General features: G+C 42.0%; 1 protein-coding gene across 1 annotated transcript in view; it reads right to left on the reverse strand.

The window, feature by feature from the left end:
- The window catches only part of LOC124593773 (metaxin-2-like), a 137,273-nt gene that overhangs the window by 75,533 nt on the left and 40,869 nt on the right, over nt 1-20,871 (reverse strand). The gene's annotated exons all lie outside the window — the stretch shown is intronic.

Genomic DNA, 20,871 nt, shown 5'->3' on the forward strand with positions numbered 1-20,871 from the left:
AAAAATATCGCTGAGAGCAGCTGAAAGTTGATGGCGTAAGAGAACTGTATTACGTTAGTGGTGGTTATGAAAGGTTGGGTCCACAACTGTTGATTATTTTGTCTCGTATCAACTTGTCGTTTAATACGCTAAACAACAATTGAAAATGCACTATTTATGAGAACTACACTACTCGTCATTAAAATTGATACACCAAGAAGAAATGCAGATGATAAACGGGTATTCGTGGGACAAATATATTATACTAGAACTGACATGTGATTACATTCTCACGCAGTTTGGGTGCATAGACCCTGAGAAATCAGTACCCAGAACAACCACCTCTGGCCGTAATAACGGCCTTGGTACGCCTGGACATTGAGTCAAACAGACCTTGGATGGCGTGTACAGGTACAGCTGCCCATGCAGCTTCAACACGATACCACAGTTCATGAAGTGTACTGACTGGCGTATTGTGACGAGCCAATAGCTCGGCCACCACTGACAAGACGTTTTCAGTTGGTGACAGGTCTAGAGAATGTCCTGGCCAGGGCAGCAGTCGAACACTTTCTGCATCCAGAAAGGGCCGTACAGGACCTGCAAGATGCGGTCGTGCATTACCCTGCTGAAATGTGGAGTTTCGCAGGGATCGAATGAAGGGTAGAGCCACAGGTCGTAACACATCTGAAATGTAACGTCCATTGTTCAATGTGCCGTCAATGCGAAAAAGAGGTGACCGAGACGTGTAACCAATGGCACCCCATAGCATCACGCCGGGTGATACGCCAGTATGGTGATGACGAATACACGCTTCCAATGTGCGTTCACCGCGATGTCGCCAATCACGGAGGCGACAATCATGATGCTGTAACCAGAACCTGGATTCATCCGAAAAAATGACGTTTTGCCATTCGTGCACCCAGGTTCGTCGTTGAGTACACCACCGCAGGAGCTCCTGTCTGTGATGTATAGTTCATGCTGCTGCAAACGTCGTCGAACTGTTCGTGCAGATGGTTGCTGTCTTGCAAAAGTCCCCATCTGTTGACTCAGGGATCGAGACGTGGCTACACGATCCGTTGAGGATGACACGGCGGTCGGATGGTCCCCATGGGCCACTCGTGGCATGAAGACGGAGTGCTATATAATTATAGTTACAAGAACTTTCATGATATCATAAACATCGCTGAGAGAAGCTGAAAGTTGATGGCGTAAGAGAACTGTATTACGTTACTAGTGGGTATGAAAGGTTGGGTCCGCAATTCTTGATTATTTGGTGTCTCATATCACTTTGTTGTTTAATATGCTAAACGACAAGTGAAAATGCTCCATTTATGAGAACTATAATTTCAAGAAAAATGTAAGTATATGTTGCATTCCAACATCATCAAAATGGCACTTATTTAACATACAAAACGAGCACTGCTACAAATAAAGTCAAGGTCAGAAGACAACACCAGTGGCGAATCGTGTTACCCTGCATACCGAAGCAAGTCCAGTTGCAAATCTTAAGAGCTGTTCAAACTAAAGTGAAGATACAGATGAAAAAAACTTTGTGAATGACTATCGAGGCAGAGCAAGTCGCTAAATGGTTTTAAGCCATCGGAAAAACAGTTATATTAGGAGACGAAATCAACTTCGGGGGACAGCCGCTAGGGTCTAATATTGTTCATGTAGCGTCCATTTCGTACAGTCGCTGAGGCCAGTATCTTCTCGGAAGCCCCTTCAAGAAGCTTACAACTCTCGCCCATCCGCGGACCTCCTAAGATAAACACCTGTGCCTTGGCATAAACAGCTAAAGGTATCACAACAATGATTCCAGAATGTAATGTTTCGCTCAGCTGTGGGTACTCTGCTATATAGTGCTTGCTCATACCTACTTTGCTTAAATGGATATTACGCTTACTGCGGAATGATGTATTTTAAAAGGCATGCATGGACGTCGCTTTACAAAACTGTAGAGAAGAGTTACTGCCAACAGTGAAATTAATCGAGCAGTGTAAGAGTTAGGATCTGGGCAATATTAATAGTCCCACGAAGATTAAGGGTGAACCTTGCTGAAACTTTGATGCCCATATTGTAGTAAGTATGTGCTTCCGACACAGAAATGGCTGTATGTGCTGGTAAACATTCAAGTGATGCGATTTAACACGTAGATGATATACTTCCCCACATCTGTGTAGGTGTTACGTGATCCTTTCTCCCAAACTGTCCCCTAACTAATGTAAACATGAAATAAAACGCCATGTAAAATTGGAATAAATTAGTCTGCGCTTACAAATTTGATGTGAGTCAGTACCAGTGACTGCCAGCACGTATCTATGTAGATTATAAGTTCCTACATTGAACTGCCTGTACGTTAAATGAGAAGCCTCTAAGAAAGCATCTTGCACTTGGCTGTAGGCAAGGAGAACAATAGCCACCAGGAAACAGTCCCAATAGAATCCGCAAAAGGCGCATAACGCATGGAAAGAAATGCGGCAGGAGGTTAGACTGGAAAATATTTCAAAGAACGATGGCTTGATGGCGGCCGCACTAAAAATAGCAACACAGATTGTATCGCTAGTCTGTTCGGGAACGACAGATACTGTTTTTATGAGCTGTGTGGACTGGGGGATGCACTCTGTTTTTTCAGAGTCCCACAAGCACTTTTGCGTTCGGTATTGATGGCAGTCAGAATTCGCTAAAATACGTGGACCGCTAAGATAACATCTATGCAAGTGCAGTAGGAAGAGAAAAACGCTTGGGACACCTTTGAAGACCCTGAGAGACTGACATCGCACTCAGGCCCCACAAGACTATAAAAATAACAAAAATTGGTTAACATAAACAGTTCAGAAGTAACAGTAAAAAGTGTGACTGTGCTTACATTGGACCCTTCACCCTTCCATACTGACATGAGTAGGCAGTCAGAGAGGGGGTTAACCGCCTGAAAAGATTGTAAGGGAGGGTGATCAGCCCATTTTAAGATAGCTTTTCAATGGTCAGCACTTGCAATGTTTATCATTCAGAAAGTCAAATTACAAGACGCCAGAAAAACACAAGGAACTGAGTCTTCCTTGTCGGAAGCGCACTGCTGAAAGTCGCTCTTCAACCAGATGTCACCTGGCGCAGCACTAGACAGCCTGGTGCCTCCTCGAAACAGAGTTCACTTTGGTAACAAGAAAGTCTCATCCGTCCAAGCTATAATTACATGCAAGTTGTTGGTACAGGGCCAACGCCTGGTTCTGCAGGGACTTCAGCCATTAGGAGAATGTCAAGATCCAACCACAACCGTGAGGTAAACTGTAGTGAAAGCCGAGTCATTTTTAACAATGTACAGTTATCTTAGTCTTAATACTCAAGAATTTATTGCAGTTTAAGGTTCAACATGCTTTTAACTCCAGCTGTAAATGCAAATGCATACCCTTTTGCAGTACTATCTATACTGAAATGCTAACCCTCGGCAGTCAGGTTAGGATAGATATAATTTTAGTATTGTAGGTTTATATTTAAATCACATCCCAGATCTCATGTCTAGATTTTCTAAGACGTTATCTTATTATTGTCAATAATTGTCAAATCATTTCTTTTGCAGTTAGGTTCACTGAGATCCTTGTTTTATTTCGTAAATAACTGAACTCCTTTATCGTTGGTTTGGTGGGTAACAGTTTAATTATTTTGACCATTTTAAGAGATCCAGTTAAAGATTGATATTTCTAAACCTCTACCAACAGTACCACCACTTCCCCACCACCCACTCTCCATCGTCGATGTCACATTATATTTTGCCGACGGCCCTGCCAGAAAACGTTTACCTGTGGACCCCTGTCGCCGCAGTTAGATTCACAACAAATTTTCACTTTAAACTTAAGTTTGGAAGAAGGATTTGCGTTTTCCTTCTCAATAATCATTAAATTAACGAATATAAATCATTTTAAGTTGCTGACGTGTGATCATCGTATGTGTTCCATTTCAACAAGGTGAGGTTTGTGCATGTGTATAGTTTCCAACTGAAAATCGTAGTGGAGCTTTTGCATCGTACTTCATTTGTTTTCTGTGCACTTTATGTGTTTTACGTTAGGAGGGCATTGAATTGTATTGAATGTGTGGGTTTTGAGCAGTTTATTGCAGGTTTATTGGTCCTAATCAAACATACGTGTATTGAAGTGTAGAGCTATTGTTAGAGCATACAGAAATTTACAAATTCTTAAGCTATAAATTTAGCAGGAATGACTGAGCTACATACAGAACATACAAGTAATTCCTAAACGGTAAACAATGGTTAAGATACGGCTGTACAGCAGGATAATATTCAGAATATAAATTTCAGTGCTCGATAAGAAGTAGCATCAGAGTATGAAACTAATGTGGGGAATGAGCAAAGTCAGGTGCAGATTAACGAAAAAATGTCTCAACCTGAGTCTAGGAGAGAAGATGATAGAGAAATTTCTATGTAGCGGAGACGTCTGATATAACAAGTCACTAACGAACAGTACGGAATGATGCTAACCGTGAGCCCACGTCTCAACAACCAGCAGCATTCGATCTTAAGAGTTTTCTAACCGAGCATTTCAAGAGAAGCTAGGAAATATTAAATAAAAGAGAGGAGAAAAATTATTTACGCTTCTAGAAAAGCGAATAAATCAGGGACGCATAGTCTGAAGAAAATAAGAAACAATTTATAAATGTAGATTACAGGATAGAACAACAAGTTGGGGCCACGAACAAGAAACTCGACGAACACATGAAGATATGCGGAAAGCAAACAACATTGTTTGGCTGAAAGGTTGATAAGTATGATACGAAGGTAAAGAAAGAGCTCCGAAGAAAGTAAATGAGGAAGTGCAAGACTTTATACGAAAATACATTCTTTGACACAAAATACTAGGAGAACTATAGATAGTTTAGGAGAAGATGTAGATACCAATGCACAAAACACTGATTCACACAAGAGTAAGTTAGGAAAAGTGATAAAATAAGTGGTGATACTAACCACCTCCATCACGTAGGTGTGGACGTGCAACTTAACCACATCTGATAGGACACTATCCATAAGGCTATGCAGACATGAGGAGATTAGAGATTTTGTAAGGTTCAGTGAGACACAGATCAACATTAATCGACGGAACAGAAGAACACCAAATGTGTTAATGGAAGAGAAGAAGAGCAGTAAAAATTCTAACGCTAATGGAAGACAGAACGTGACAACTCAGAATGAAGGACAGAAGAATCGAGAGCAAGAACAACTAAGAGAACTGACAGACAGTTTATATCACATCAGGCGAATACCTTCACACATATAACTCCACCGGTAATTAACTGCAGAGTCCGTTTAAACATTGCCTAGCGATGAAGATGAAATCAGATGCAGAAATCAGATAACTGTTTCTGTCAGTGCAAACATATACGTTGTTTCTCAGTGCATTGAACCACTTACACGCTGAGATTTGAATGGAGCAGTTTAGAGAGGCCTTACCTAGATCGTGGCCACATCTATTGAAGATTAAACTTGTATGCACACACCCCAGGCAAGAGCCGAAGAGGCAGCAGAATAAATGCTTGTGGTTGCTGAAGAGAGAAAGACGTACAAAGAATTCAAATTCACTTTCCTTCTTGAGTGCTGGTTGAAGGCAATACAAAATCATGCAGAACTAAGGATACTGATGGTGGATGTTTATGCGGACTCGAGGTAGCAGAACGCCATACTGCATTTCAAGGAAACTATCAACAGAAACCAGATCCTTGACGTCTCTAATGAGCCAGTGGAACTCATACTAATTTGTTTGATGAAACTTTTGTGTCAAATCCAGATTGTTGGTAGGAAAGCGCGTGATGCATGCTGACTCTACCGCACGAGTTAGGTTACAATCAAAGAACAGAAGTGAAGGAACTTATGCACTTTATTCAGTCACAGTACTAGAAAGCAAAATACCAAATGGAGAGCGAGACACCGACCTTATAAGACTGGAAACGGATGGGATTGGCGAAATGAACACAGATGATGATGTGTAATCTTGGCAGAATCCTATCCTTCTCCACACAAAAAATGGCCAGAGACGAGTAGCTACATTATCCCAATGACAAATTAGTACAATTTCTTTGATGCACTTATGCTATAATGAGCATCAACATGCATTTAGAGAAAGGCAGCAAGGGGTGATGCTAGACTACCGTTTTCCCCAAAATTTCCTTTAACTAATGTAGAAACTGAAATCAAAAGGCAAATCAAACCGCCGTAAAGTAATTTCCACCGATAAAGGAAATATGAACCGGTATCAATGACGGTCAGTACGTAACTATGTAGTTTACAATTTCCTGTATTGAACCGCATGTACACCTAAGTAAACAGCCTAAATGAGAGTATCTTGAACTTGCCTGTAGGGAAGGTGGCATGCCATGGGTCATACATAAAAATGGCAGGTACGGCTGACAGTCTGAATTCTCCGAAACAAACAGGCAACCATCACAGAGAGTTGAGAGGGAACCAAAAAGTATAGGGAAGTTTTGGTGAATGAGGCAACGCCACCGCTCTCAGTCGTTGCAAGACAAAATTTTAATAAAGTGTAAAAAGAGCTACTATTGGTTCTCCTACACAATTTCAATGTGGTAGTAAGAAATGCAGCTGTACCTAGAGAGATCCATCCACCTTCAGTGGCCAACTCGCGAGCGTATATAGTATAATAGAAAAACATACATCTTTAAATTTTAAGTGGTTTTAATGTACACGGGCTGCGACATTTAGTATGCAGAACTGCCACCTCTGGTGGCAGCATTGGCTCATGGCCAGTGAGTCGAGCTGAGCTTGAGTGATGTAATAGAGGTAGGATACTCCACGTTCCTTCATCTTTATATCAGAGTTTATCAGTCGTAGAAGCTGGCGAATGGTCGTGTGCTCTCTCTTGTTAATCCATTACAAAACATTTGTAGTCGATATCTAAAGAACGACCTGGCCAGGCCAACGGTCGAAGACCTTTGTGTCGATATAGGTCAGGATGGCATGGGCAATATAAAGTCTTGTGTTGTCTCGTAGAAGATATCTCAATGGAGATCTAGAAGGTAGCGTATAGCCACCACCATTCACATATCAATGTAATAGTCGAGTCAGCTGGCGTTGAAAAGAGCCGTTTTCGTAACAAAATGGAATTTTTTTTCTCAGCAGTTCTATATATTCATATGTTCACTATGAATTTCATGTTTACTACCTTGCAGGACGTCAGTTTCACGACGAATAACGCAAAAAACATAATATTTTTCAGTTTTTATGTTATATCCCGCAAGAACTGAACAAAACTGAGGTAAACGAAACTTACTAAAAAATGTACTTATCAGGTCAGATTTGCTGTCGAGCGGAACTGGCCCTAGAGAAAGCTGAAGAACAGCGATGTTTTGGGCCTTCTACGAAATCGTCAAAAACTCACACTCTCACCTCCATCAACTCGAAAAATATCCGCGTAATCAACAAAGAAACCTGCACCATGTGAATGTACATTTAATGTCCTACATGAACAGTCTGTAACATTCGGTTTGCTAATAAAGGGGGAAGGGAACAAAGCGAAAATTATCAAAATGGCTTCTGCACCATCCAGGCAAGCGATCCCGACCACCTGTCCTCATCGGATCGTTGCTTTCAGTGTATTTTACACGTATAACACGTTGTTTCGAATGAACTGCTGGGGAAACGTGTATGATGAAAATATTAACATATTTTATTTTATTAGATACACGATAGAGTATACAAAGACGAACATGATATCAATGTTTAGTTGTGTGTATTTTCCACGAAATGAGCGAATGTCGAGCCCAGGATTCGGTCGTTGCTTCGGGTAGCTTTTTAGGAAAAGAGAGAAGGACTGAGTGACAGAATATGGATACAAATGCCCAGTGATGATAAAAAGTTCTTAAAGTTTAAGAATGGCCAGCACTAGGAGCCTTGTCTCTTTGTTGGATACGCTGTCATTGAGTTCTTACTAGTTTCTGTGGCTGCATTGTGAAGGTGATCCCAATGTCTCTCACACCACTTTCACAAATCAACACGCATCATATTTAGCAGCGTATCAATTTGTGTGACTGTATGATTTATGTTTGGGATAATCCTGCAAGATGGCTGTTCTATGAGCCTGAAATATTTGTATGGATTGTTGTTTGGCTTTATAGCCAAAACATTCCAATGAGCAAATCGAAGGAGAATGAAGCCTTATACAAACAGGCAATTAAATGTAATACTAGTGTGCTACCATTGGATAGAAAAGTGGAAACTCCGTGGAGAGATCACCTTCATTTAACAGTGAAGTTCCATAATACAGCTCATAATGCATACAGCTTGAAGAACGTACTGCCGCAACAAATACCCATTTCTTCCATAATTCCAGTAGTATTATGCACACTTTCTTGTTGAGCAACTGCATGGTTTTGCGTTTCTGACAGTGCACAAAAATACATTTCATTCTCCAAGTGAATAACACCAAGAGTATCGCTCCGCTTCCTGGATTCACTACGATTTATGTTGGCACCTCTTCAGAAACTTGCTCAGACGATGCATTGCCGGGATATGTATATTACTTAAGCTGCATTTACTAACAATACAAGATTTCAGTTTGTAACGAAGAATAAGTCAACCCATAAATATGACTGGATTCACTGGAGAGATTCCATAAAACCTTGTATCCTGGTATAATCTCATTCACAAGCAGACTCACAGACACTTCCATAACGGATGTGGAATACAGGCGAGCGGCGAATGTTCAGCAGGAGTTCTACATCTCCGACGCAGAGGGATATGCTAATTTATAAACGGAGACTTACTTACGCTTGCTCGCCGATATTTATGAGAAATTTCGGAGTGTATACCTGGGCACAAACACTTTGCATACTGATTTCTATTGCACCACACTAGGGCTTCCTTGGGATACGATATTAAAAAAGAAATGTATCGAGACTGATCCGTTGACTGATTTCGATTTACGAGGTACTTTAAGAGGAACGCCAAGACAAATAACCCATGGCACAAAGAGGAGGATACAGACAATCTGACGACTATGAGTTACGTGCTGCTGTGTCGGAGTGCCTAGTCCAGTGAAATAGTTCTGTCCCCAAGCTGATGACAAGACTGGATAACAAGCTTAGATACGTTTCACACTATAGAAACCTTCAGCATTGTCTCAAATTGAGGGATGTGACTTTGTAGAATCACCAGTAGCATCCCCTTCGACCACCATGATGTTAATACCAAACAGGGGCCTTTCATGAGAAAATGATTCTTACAAATTAATGAACAGTTCAGCTTTTGACAAAACCATGGAGAATGTTACAATCTGTCACGAAATCCATTTGGTTTACCATTTGGTTGGGCATCATGGCGAAAGAGATTAGGTCGCTAGGCCACATTTTAAGTGGGCCACAATCTTCAATAAAATAAAAGACTAGTTGCTGTGAAGATGGGAAAGGTTTCGATGGAATTAACAAAACCTGTCTATACTAGTATGTGTGTTCTGTACCTCTCCAAACTCCAAATTCTGATGTCACCTCTCTCTTGTTGCCAAGCATTGATGTTAGTGATGTTTGGGGTAAGTTAGTAATTTGTGCGACTCGTCACATTTTCACATCCCTTGCCACACTGAGGTAGTGACACACTGCAGCCAATGGCAAGGACCGTCGAATTTTAATAAACACTTCTGTTAATAATAAAAATACTCACCGTTTTGTTGCTCTTCTTTGTTGTAAGTCGATGACTTGTTGTTCTCTTCCTTTCTGTGGTTCATCTTTCTATAACTGTCGACAGTGTGATCGGCTTACTACTTCAATAACAATGTGAAATCTTGTGGACATTCTGCAGAATTACTCATGTATTTTCAGTCATTTCACTTCACAATACAAATAGCTCTAAGCACTATGGGACTTAACATCTGAGGTCATCAGTCCCCTAGACTTAGAACTACTTAAACCTAACTAACCTCACACACATCCACGCCCGAGGTAGGATTCGAACCTGCGACTGTAGCCGCAGTGTGGTTCCGGACTGAAGCGCCTAGAACCGCTTTTAATTTTTATTGGCAGATGTAGATTTCAGCTAGAAAGTAGCCATTCTCAGTCGCTATCATTTTTGATCAATGCATGTAATGCCTGTTAAATACTCATTCAATGAACTGCGGATGAAGCCCGACTAACAGGCATTACATGCACTGATCAAAAATGATAGTGCATTGAGAACGGCTAGTTTCTAGCTGAAATCTACATCTGCCAATAAAATTTCAAAAGGACGACTGACAGCTGAAATCTATTATTTACAAGTCAGTATAACAGTCGCTGCGTGCAACAGCCTTCCGAATGGAAGGTAACCTGATAAAGAAATTACTATCATATATCGATCTATTTATGCAACATAATCTTTGAGACATACATTTCATAAATACAATTAATTGTCTGTCTTTTTTAAAAGGTACATAATCATCGTTGTAGTTACATTAAGTGTTTATAAACGTGGACATTTAAACATTTTCATAGCTTTGTAGTAGTGGATTTTTGGTTTTTACGTCTTCACCGCAGCGTCGTTCAGTCCATATGATCGAAGATCGGGCAGTGCATTTATCTCACTATAACCTGTCTCATTACAACATGCATCAGTTCCACTACAAGTCTGAAAAACCAAATCTCTATGTCAAGTTACTTTATGTAGATACAGATAGTTTCATCTGCGATGCGATCCGGATAAAGTAGTAATTAGGTTCAAGCTCGAGGAATACAACACATCTGGTTACGCTGCCAATAATCATTATGTCATAAAACCTCAGGATAAGAAGGTTATCGGGCCTGATGAAATATGAAAGGAATGTTTAACTGCTGTGTAGTTTGTAGGGCTCAAATCGAAGATGTACGCACAGTGTCGACGTAGGTGCCACCCAGAGTGAATCAAGTGACCTCACAGGCTCTCACGATTGAAAAGTATCAGATGTGTTTGCTGGGTGATGATGGATCTCCTAGTATGGTGCAGCAAGCAGTCTTTGTGTCACGGGGCTATGATGTGTGTACTGTAATGCAAATGAAAGTCAGTGGGTCACTACGTGACAAGTGCTTCGTCTCACGTGATTTTGTGCATGCATGAGCGCGCGTGCGTGAGTGTGTGTGTGTGTGTGTGTGTGTGTGTGTGTGTGTGCATGGACACTTGCAATATGTACATTGTTATGCATATCATATGCATGATTTTTGTCAATCACAAAATGTGTGCTTGTATATGTGCGACTAACTGTATGATTCTTCACCTGTTACTGTTAGTCGCTATGCACTGTAAAGATAGTAAACAATAAAAAAAGTCTCTCCCTCTCTTCATGCAACATAGCTCTGCTAGTCACATCTAGGGTGTATGATGCTATAAATATTGCATAGTTGATCAATTGCTGTTACGCAAATAAAATTATTCTGCACAAAACCAATCTCATTTTTTTTTAAAAGAAAGTACTGTTACCAATATCAAAACTGTAAGTTAACTTCCTATATCTGAACTACTATTTGATTCTTCCACTATTGAAGTTATTATAGGGTGGTTGCAAATAAGAACAAATTTTCTTTGAAGAAATTTTTTTGTTTTGTTTTACATATAGACACCGTACAATCGCTCAGTTTTACAGAAGTATTCAAATAATGGTCTTTTATATGCTTTGAATTTAGCCAGAATCGTATTCAAATCTAACTTGGCGCCGTTTTCGTTACCGTACGCCCCCCTGCGTTTGCTCTGTCACAGTTTTCCAGCTAAGTGTCGCAACGATCGACGATGCGATGCCCCCCCCCCCCCAACCTCCCCCCACCCCACCCCACCCCAAAAGACGAATGCCGATCTACAGCAGTAGCACAGAAAACAGCAACATTAGCGAAGCCGTGAAGTATAATAATTTTGCTTTTACCGTCCTTGAGCCGTAGACCAGAGATACTACGATAACCGTCTAACTCAGTCTTTAACTAGGAAAACTCGTCATTGCGATAGACAAGAACCACACCACATCGTCTGCATACTGTCGAACCGTGAGAGTCGCACCAAAAATGATCATTTCTCGCAACTGAAGCGAGTGACGATGAATAGCGGTTCCAGAGAAATCAGAACATCTAAAGCGTGCCCTGGGTCACATCTACGCTAATCGCGATCGGCGGCGGCAGCTGACCGTTAACAAGTATCTTCGCCGCGATGACCTGAAATATGTCGGAAAGAGTTACACAAACCTCAAAGATGAAAGCGATTATCTCCAACACATGGGCCAAATAACTGTGAGAAACATGGTCCAATGCCTTGTTAAAATCCGGAAAAGCAAGGGCACGGAGAACAGAAGAGACAGCAGCAACTGTAAACGCATACCGGAACTCTCCTGTTGGAGTCAAATACGAGCAACCACGAAGGCAACTCTCTGAAGCTCCCCAATCAAGTTCGCCAGCAGAGAAGATAACCCTTTGTAGACTGCCCTCGCAACAGTTTTATGTTCAAAATTAAGCAAAGTGAGAAGACGAAAAGAATCGCAGTGACACGATCTGGTTGTTAAGGTATTGATACGATCTGACTCACCTTAAAGCCTGCAGGCACAATTCTCCCACAGTTCTCCTCCTCTCACAGCTCTCGTTTAACATCGCCGTAAACGTCGGACCCACGAGGGACCAAAAGCGGACATAAAACTTCTTAGGGAGACCATCCGCATCACGTGATTTACGAGGTTGAGAGGCGGCATTAAGAGAACCTCACCTGCCTGAAAGACCGCCAAAGGTACAACGTTCCGAGCAAGCGTGAACCTCCCACTCAGGGCACCATAAACGTCGACGTGAAACTGTGTCATGTATATCTAGTTCCGCCTAGTACTGGTGGAGATGTAACAACAACAACTGTACATATAATAATTTTTTTCTTCTGATTTTCGTTAAATTAGTGTAATCGATGTTCTGATTTCATTTCTTTTTCTTTTCATGCCATGATGTTAAAGGAACTGTAACCAATTTTCGATGTGAATATTAAGGTTTATGTCAAATTGCTAGCAATATTATAACAAAATGGAAATGTAAGAAATGTTGAAACTGTTGTAAGATGTTAAAGTTGTAATTGTGCGCCTGGTCCATATGTAGGCAATGTATTAGGATATGTGGAATGCAAAACCTTTGGTGAATACCCTGTCTGTAGTTGTTGTTGTTGTGGTCTTCAGTCCTGAGACTGGTTTGATGCAGCTCTGCATGCTACTCTATCCTGTGCAAGCTTCTTCATCTCCCAGTACCTACTGCAACCTACATCCTTCTGAATCTGCTTAGTATATTGATCTCTTGGTCTCCCTCTACGATTTTTACCCTCCACGCTGCCCTCCAATGCTAAATTTGTGATCCCTTGATGCCTCAAAACATGTCCTACCAACCGATCCCTTCTTCTAGTCAAGTTGTGCCACAAACCCCTCTTCTCCCCAATTCTATTCAATACCTCCTCATTAGTTATGTGATCTACCCATCTAATCTTCAGAATTCTTCTGTAGCACCACATTTCGAAAGCTTCTATTCTCTTCTTGTCCAAACTGGTTATCGTCCATGTTTCACTTCCATAGATGGCTACACTCCATACAAATACTTTCAGAAACGACTTCCTGACACTTAAATCTATACTCGATGTTAACAAATTTCTCTTCTTCAGAAACGATTTCCTTGCCATTGCCAGTCTACATTTTATATCCTCTCTACTTCGACCATCATCAGTTATTTTACCCCCTAAATAGCAAAACTCCTTTACTACTTTAAGTGTCTCATTTCCTAATCTAATCCCATCAGCATCACCCGATTTAATTTGACTACATTCCATTATCCTCGTTTTGCTTTTGTTGATGTTCATCTTATATCCTCCTTTCAAGACACTGTCCATTCCGTTCAACTGCTCTTCCAAGTCCTTTGCTGTCTCTGACAGAATTACAATGTCATCGGCGAACCTCAAAGTTTTTACTTCTTCTCCATGGATCTTAATACCTACTCCGAATTTTTCTTTTGTTTCCTTTACTGCTTGCTCAATATACAGATTGAATAACATTGGGGAGAGGCTACAACCCTGTCTCACTCCTTTCCCAACCACTGCTTCCCTTTCATGCCCCTCGACTCTTATAATTGCCATCTGGTTTCTGTACAAATTGTAAATAGCCTTTCGCTCCCTGTATTTTACCCCTGCCACCTTCAGAATTTGAAAGAGAGTATTCCAGTTAACGTTGTCAAAAGCTTTCTCCAAGTCTACAAATGCTAGAAACGTAGGTTTGCCTTTTCTTAATCTTTCTTCTAAGATAAGTCGTAAGGTTAGTATTGCCTCACGTGTTCCAACATTTCTACGGAATCCAAACTGATCTTCCCCGAGGTCCGCTTCTACCAGTTTTTCCATTCGTCTGTAAAGAATTCCCGTTAGTATTTTGCAGCTGTGACTTATTAAACTGATAGTTCGGTAATTTTCACATCTGCCAACACCTGCTTTCTTTGGGATTGGAATTATTATATTCTTCTTGAAGTCTGTGGGTATTTCGCCTGTCTCATACATCTTGCTCACCAGATGGTAGAGTTTTGTCAGGACTGGCTCTCCCAAGGCCGTCAGTAATTCCAATGGAATGTTGTCTACTCCGGGGGCCTTGTTTCGACTCAGGTCTTTCAGTGCTCTGTCAAACTCTTCACGCAGTATCTTATCTCCCATTTCATCTTCATCTACATCCTCTTCCATTTCCATAATATTGTCCTCAAGTACATCGCCCTTGTATAAACCCTCTATATACTCCTTCCACCTTTCTGCCTTCCCTTCTTTGCTTAGAACTGGGTTGCCATCTGAGCTCTTGATATTCATACATGTGGTTCTCTTCTCTCCAAAGGTCTCTTTAATTTTCCTGTAGGCAGTATCTATCTTACCCCTAGTGAGACAAGCCTCTACATCCTTACATTTGTCCTCTAGCCATCCCTGCTTAGCCATTTTGCACTTCCTGTCGATCTCATTTTTGAGACGTTTGTATTCCTTTTTGCCTGCTTCATTTACTGCATATTTATATTTTCTCCTTTCATCAATTAAATTCAATATTTCTTCTGTTACCCAAGGATTTCTATTAGCCCTCGTCTTTTTACCTACTTGATTCTCTGCTGCCTTCACTACTTCATCACTCAGAGCTATCCATTCTTCTTCTACTGTATTTCTTTCCCCCATTCCTGTCAATTGTTCCCTTATGCTCTCCCTGAAACTCTGTACCACCTCTGGTTCTTTCAGTTTATCCATGTCCCATCTCCTTAAATTCCCGCCTTTTTGCAGTTCCTTCAGTTTCAATCTGGAGTTCATAACCAATAGATTGTGGTCAGAATCCACATCTGCCCCTGGAAAAGTCTTACAATTTAAAACCTGGTTCCTAAATCTCTGTCTTACCATTATGTAATCTATCTGATACCTTGTAGTATCTCCAGGATTCTTCCAGGTATACAACCTTCTTTCATGATTCTTGAACCAAGTGTTAGCTATGATTAAGTTATGCTCTGTGCAAAATTCTACAAGGCGGCTTCCTCTTTCATTTCTTCCCCCCAATCCATATTCACCTACTATGTTTCCTTCTCTCCCTTTTCCTACTGACGAATTCCAGTCACCCATGACTATTAAATTTTCGTCTCCCTTCACTACCTGAATAATTTCTTTTATCTCGTCATACATTTCATCAATTTCTTCATCATCTGCAGAGCTAGTTGGCATATAAACTTGTACTACTGTAGTAGGCATGGGCTTTGTGTCTATCTTGGCCACAATAATGCGTTCACTATGCTGTTTGTAGTAGCTAACCCACACTCCTATTTTTTTATTCATTATTAAACCTACTCCTGCATTATCCCTATTTGATTTTGTATTTATAACCCTGTAGTCACCTGACCAAAAGTCTTGCTCCTCCTGCCACCGAACTTCACTAATTCCCACTATATCTAACTTTAACCTATCCATTTCCCTTTTTAAATTTTCTAACCTACCTGCCCGATTAAGGGATCTGACATTCCACGCTCCGATCCTTAGAATGCCAGTTTTCTTTCTCCTGATAACGACGTCCTCTTGAGTAGTCCCCGCCCGGAGATCCGAATGGGGGACTATTTTACCTCCGGAATATTTTACCCAAGAGGACGCCATCATCATTTAATCATACAGTAAAGCTGCATGTCCTCGGGAAAAATTACGGCTGCAGTTTCCCCTTGCTTTCAGCCGTTCGCAGTACCAGCACAGCAAGGCCGTTTTGGTTAATGTTACAAGGCCAGATCAGTCAATCATCGAGACTGTTGCCCCTGCAACTACTGAAAAGGCTGCTGCCCCTCTTCAGGAACCACATGTTTGTCTGGCCTCTCAACAGATATCCCTCCGTTGTGGTTGCACCTACGGTATGGCCATCTGTATCGCTGAGGCACGCAAGCCTCCCCACCAACGGCAAGGTCCATGGTTCTGTAGGGGAGCGGTAAAAGGTGGATGGCAGGCGAGCGCGGGAAAATGCACACGGGCGCGGCACGGCATAACGGCCTCAGCAGTGGTAGTCGGAGTTGGGCATCGGTCTGAGAAACACGCTCTGGATCGAGGAGGCTCTCCTGGAAAACGTGATTTCATTGAGCCTCGGATGTGCCGTTTCTGACGACTATACAGCATGGCTATATTCCATAGGCACTAAATGGAAAAGTATTGCGACGCTAAGAAGAAGCAAAGTGCCGATACATCAAGAGCCATAGCTGTGATAGTATGTGTGCTGTGCGCCTCGCCATCTCGCCGTCCGCCAACCGCCGCATCGACACGAACAGGTTGAAACTTTTAGTACTGTATTCGTGTGGACCAGTGTTACTTTTGTTCCTGACTGTTCAGTAACAACTTAACTTCTACCAGAACTGTCCTATCATTTAATTATCCTCATCACTAACCTAGACAGGGTCCTTTCCACATGTTGTGCAATCCGAGTGTCCCGAAATGAAGATTTAAAGTTTATGTTAATAATACTTACCTGCAGACCTATCTATGTTAGAACGATGTTTAAAGAACTTTGTTGTTAATGAATATATAGGTCTGGCAAAGTTGGAAGATAATATTGAAATTGGTTTAGTATTGAAGTTTAATTATTTGAGGCAGATAAAATGGTAATTAAATGAGCAGGAAATAGGCTAAAAAGAGTAGTAACTCACCTATTGGAAATCTTGAGTGCTTAATGAATCCTTTAATGAGTATTTTCAAGCCGGCCGCGGTGGTCTCGCGGTTCTAGGCGCGCAGTCCGGAACCGTGCGACTGCTACGGTCGCAGGTTCGAATCCTGCCTCGGGCATGGATGTTTGTGATTTCCTTAGGTTAGTTCGGTTTAAGTAGTTCTAGGGGACTAATGACCACAGCAGTTGAGTCCCGTAGTGCTCAGAGCCATAACCAATATTTTGAATACAGTGATCATAACAGTTTCAGGGTCTGCCCCCCCCTTTTTTTCTTTTCTATTCATTTAAATTCTGAAGTGTACTGAACTGAAACTTAAAGTCAATATAAAACCAAAATTTATTAGTGTTTTACCTTTTTCAAAATTGGTATTGTATGTGTGTTTCGAAAGTGCTATTTCTAGGGTAACCTATGCCCGATTTTAATCAGATCAATAGACAGTACGAAGTTTATAGTAAACATTATAGTGTATTGTTGTGTATTTATGGCTTGTCCATATTAGTAAAGAAAGTGACATCATTAGTTCAGTAAATTTTCTGGTTCTAAAATTTACCATAGTATGCAGTGTTATTACGTGTTGTTTTGTATGAACGTACATCAACTTGTACTGGGAAGAAACTCAGTTAATGCCTAATTAGGCTGGCGACCGTATGATTAACAATTTGGTAGGATCTGATGTGTCGTTTCTTGTCCGTCCTAACGTGAAGTTGCACTTCAGACTTGCTTGACACATCAATGTTGTTACTGAGTGGGTGAAAGTCTGATTTTGCCTCCATTCAGGTACACGCGGTCAGCATATATACCAAAATCCTTTCTTATAAGGTGAAGCCCGTCAACTTACCATAGTACAGGCTTTAATAAGTATCGTGCGCATTAGTGTAGTGTTACGAGTGGCTTTTTCGTGACAGGACTATTTGTTCTGTTGGGGCATGCTACGTAATACACCAAATTTGGTATTTCATAGTATAAGCTACGTAAATGCTGCTGCAGCGTAGTGTTACAGAGAGATCGAAAATCACCTTGCGAAGTCATTTGGCGGCACGTAGTAATTGTGAGAGATGTAATGAAGGGGCAACAACATTGCGAGTGATGGCGAAGAAGATCATACAATGACGTCACTTCTCCTTCAACACGCGATCGAGGTTTAGGTTTGACCTGTAACCCCTTCGTCTGATTCCGCTTGAGCCGTCTTCGATGGGCAGAGAGGCGTCACATCCTCGTTCATACAGTTTACGAAAAAGAGAGTAACAAAATTCGTACGTTCTCCTGAAGTCCTTCTCTCGAGCAGCACAGACTGACGGAGCTTCGGCTTCGCTAAATCTGACCATCAATCTAACAACGAAGAATAACGCAGAGCGGAGAGGGGACAACGTTCCCACACGGCGACATCCACATCATCCAGTGCGCTATTCGTGAGGTGGGAGACACGCTGCATCCAGTGTGTCCTACACCATACAGTTTCGCAGGTTGTCGTTCAGGGTTTACAGCAGCTGCCACAGCAGAGTACTCAGGAAAGCAAACGGGGAGAACGTTAACGGCAAGAAACATATGAAATAAACAATAAGATAGGTAAAACATGTCAGCGCGGCTACAAAAGACACGGTAAAAATAGCGTATCTAACCAAGGTGGGACATCTCTCCTCCCAAAAGTCACGGAAACGCATCGAATGAGCCAATTCACCTAATTCACGACAAACATAATAATGAAATTAGAATTATATATATTAATACCTTCAGCCGCGGACGGGCGTTGATATATATCAACCGAGACTCGAACCCGGGATCTCTATTCACCTGAACCACCGAGGGAAAAGAGGATAGTGCGACTACAGGGACTATCTCGCCCACGCCTCGTGAGAGACACACATTCTCACCTTATGTGTCCACACACAACATTCTTAGTGTCCCTACCCAACACTTTCATTACTCGTGGAAGACATTCTCACCAAATCCCGTAAGATTTCGGGTAATATGTGTGATCCGCACAGAAGAAGAAGGTCATGGCCGGTATTGCCAGAACTACATACTTATATAGATATGGTGTGTGTTCTTTCGGACATGTCCGAAAGAACAGACACCATATCCATATATGTATAACATTATAATGTGTCGAGCGATCGCTAGGACGTAAATTAAAATCGCAACCTGGCATCTGACACCGAGGACTCTTGAGCAAAAAGATAGACAACCTCCTATTTGTAAAATCGTAAACGCACCTCTGTACGACGCGAAACAGACGGTGCATATGAAAGAACCAAGGTGAGGCCAAAAAGACGACACCGTATTTCCCCTACCAGAATCAGGTAATGTCTTTCAGTATGGACAAAGAGAACATCCTCACGAAACAAAATATCGGTACCCGTCGCACATTCTGAAGCCACATTGAAAACAGTAGGAAATCCACGGAGAGCAAAACTGGTAAATACAACTATTTGTAAAAGTGTTATATCAACACAGGATTCGTAAATAAACTGAGGTACGAAGACAGAGGTAAATCTGATTCGATTCTATTAACATTTAAGGTAGTAAAGTTGTAAACTTAAGTCATCAGTCACAGTAAGAACAGATGGAAACAGCGCAAAAAATGACATTTCGTATTCCATCCTTCGACCGTCACAATCCATAGTCGCATTCAACGATAAATCTGAGGTAAGGGGGTTAGTACCGCGTTGTGCTGAACCTTCATGCTATTGTTAATTCTTTGCAACAGCACAATGCGGTTCGATTTGTTGTTTACGCTACTTTATCTCTGCGCCGGAGAAATTAGAGGATCGTTCACCGCATCCAAGTCAGTCACTGGCGGACAAGAATCCGAATCTGCCTGCACAAGAGGAACACCTAGTGAAAGGGATTCATCCACGTCAACAGGACAACCAGACAGTGGGCCGGGCGTCACGGTAGACAAATTGTGTGAAACTACCCCCGAGTCCAGCTTGTCTAAAGGGGAAGGATATAGAGACGTCGGCGGCAGTATTAGACAGGGGCACAGGGGGCGCTGCGGCTCAGTAGGTGAAACGAACGTAATGGGCAACAAGGGATTCAATACCAAGTGTTATGTCCTCTGGGTTCATCCCGCGTCCGGCCATCCTGATTTAGGTTTTCCGTGATTTTCCTAAATCGCTCCAGGCAAATGCCGGGATGGTTCCTTTCAAAGGGCACGGCCGACTTCCTTCCCCGTCCTTCCCTAATCCGATGAGACCGATGACCTCGCTGTTTGGTCTCCTTCCCCAAAACCAACCAACCAACCAACCTCTGGGTTCAAAAATGGTTCAAATGGCTCTCAGCACTATGGGACGTAACATCTATGGTCATCAGTCCCCTAGAACTTAGAACTACTAAAACCTAACTAACCTTAGGACAGCACACAACACCCAGTCATCACGAGGCAGAGAAAATCCCTGACCCCGCCGGGAATCGAACCCGAGAACCCGGTATGACCTCTGGGGACGTTCAGTGGAAATATCCGCGGAAGTCGAAGGAACACCAGAACCCTCCATCTCAACTCTGGATTCGGTTCTACTGACTCCATCCCCATCATTCAGAGAACCAACACACTCACGATCTTCAGGGGCGGAGGGGGAGGGGGCCCCGAGGTGTCAGGACATGGGCAACGCTATCAGCAGTATTCTCTTCCTGTGTATGGCACCGCTTATTTTGGATCACCTGAGCAACTGCGCGATGAACAGTAACATCACAACCCGTCTTCCGTCGCAAAGGCGAAAAATCACCGTAGCGACATTCCAATCC

This window comes from Schistocerca americana, chromosome 2, assembly GCF_021461395.2.
Source record: "Schistocerca americana isolate TAMUIC-IGC-003095 chromosome 2, iqSchAmer2.1, whole genome shotgun sequence".
NCBI classification, from domain to species: Eukaryota; Metazoa; Arthropoda; class Insecta; order Orthoptera; family Acrididae; genus Schistocerca; species Schistocerca americana.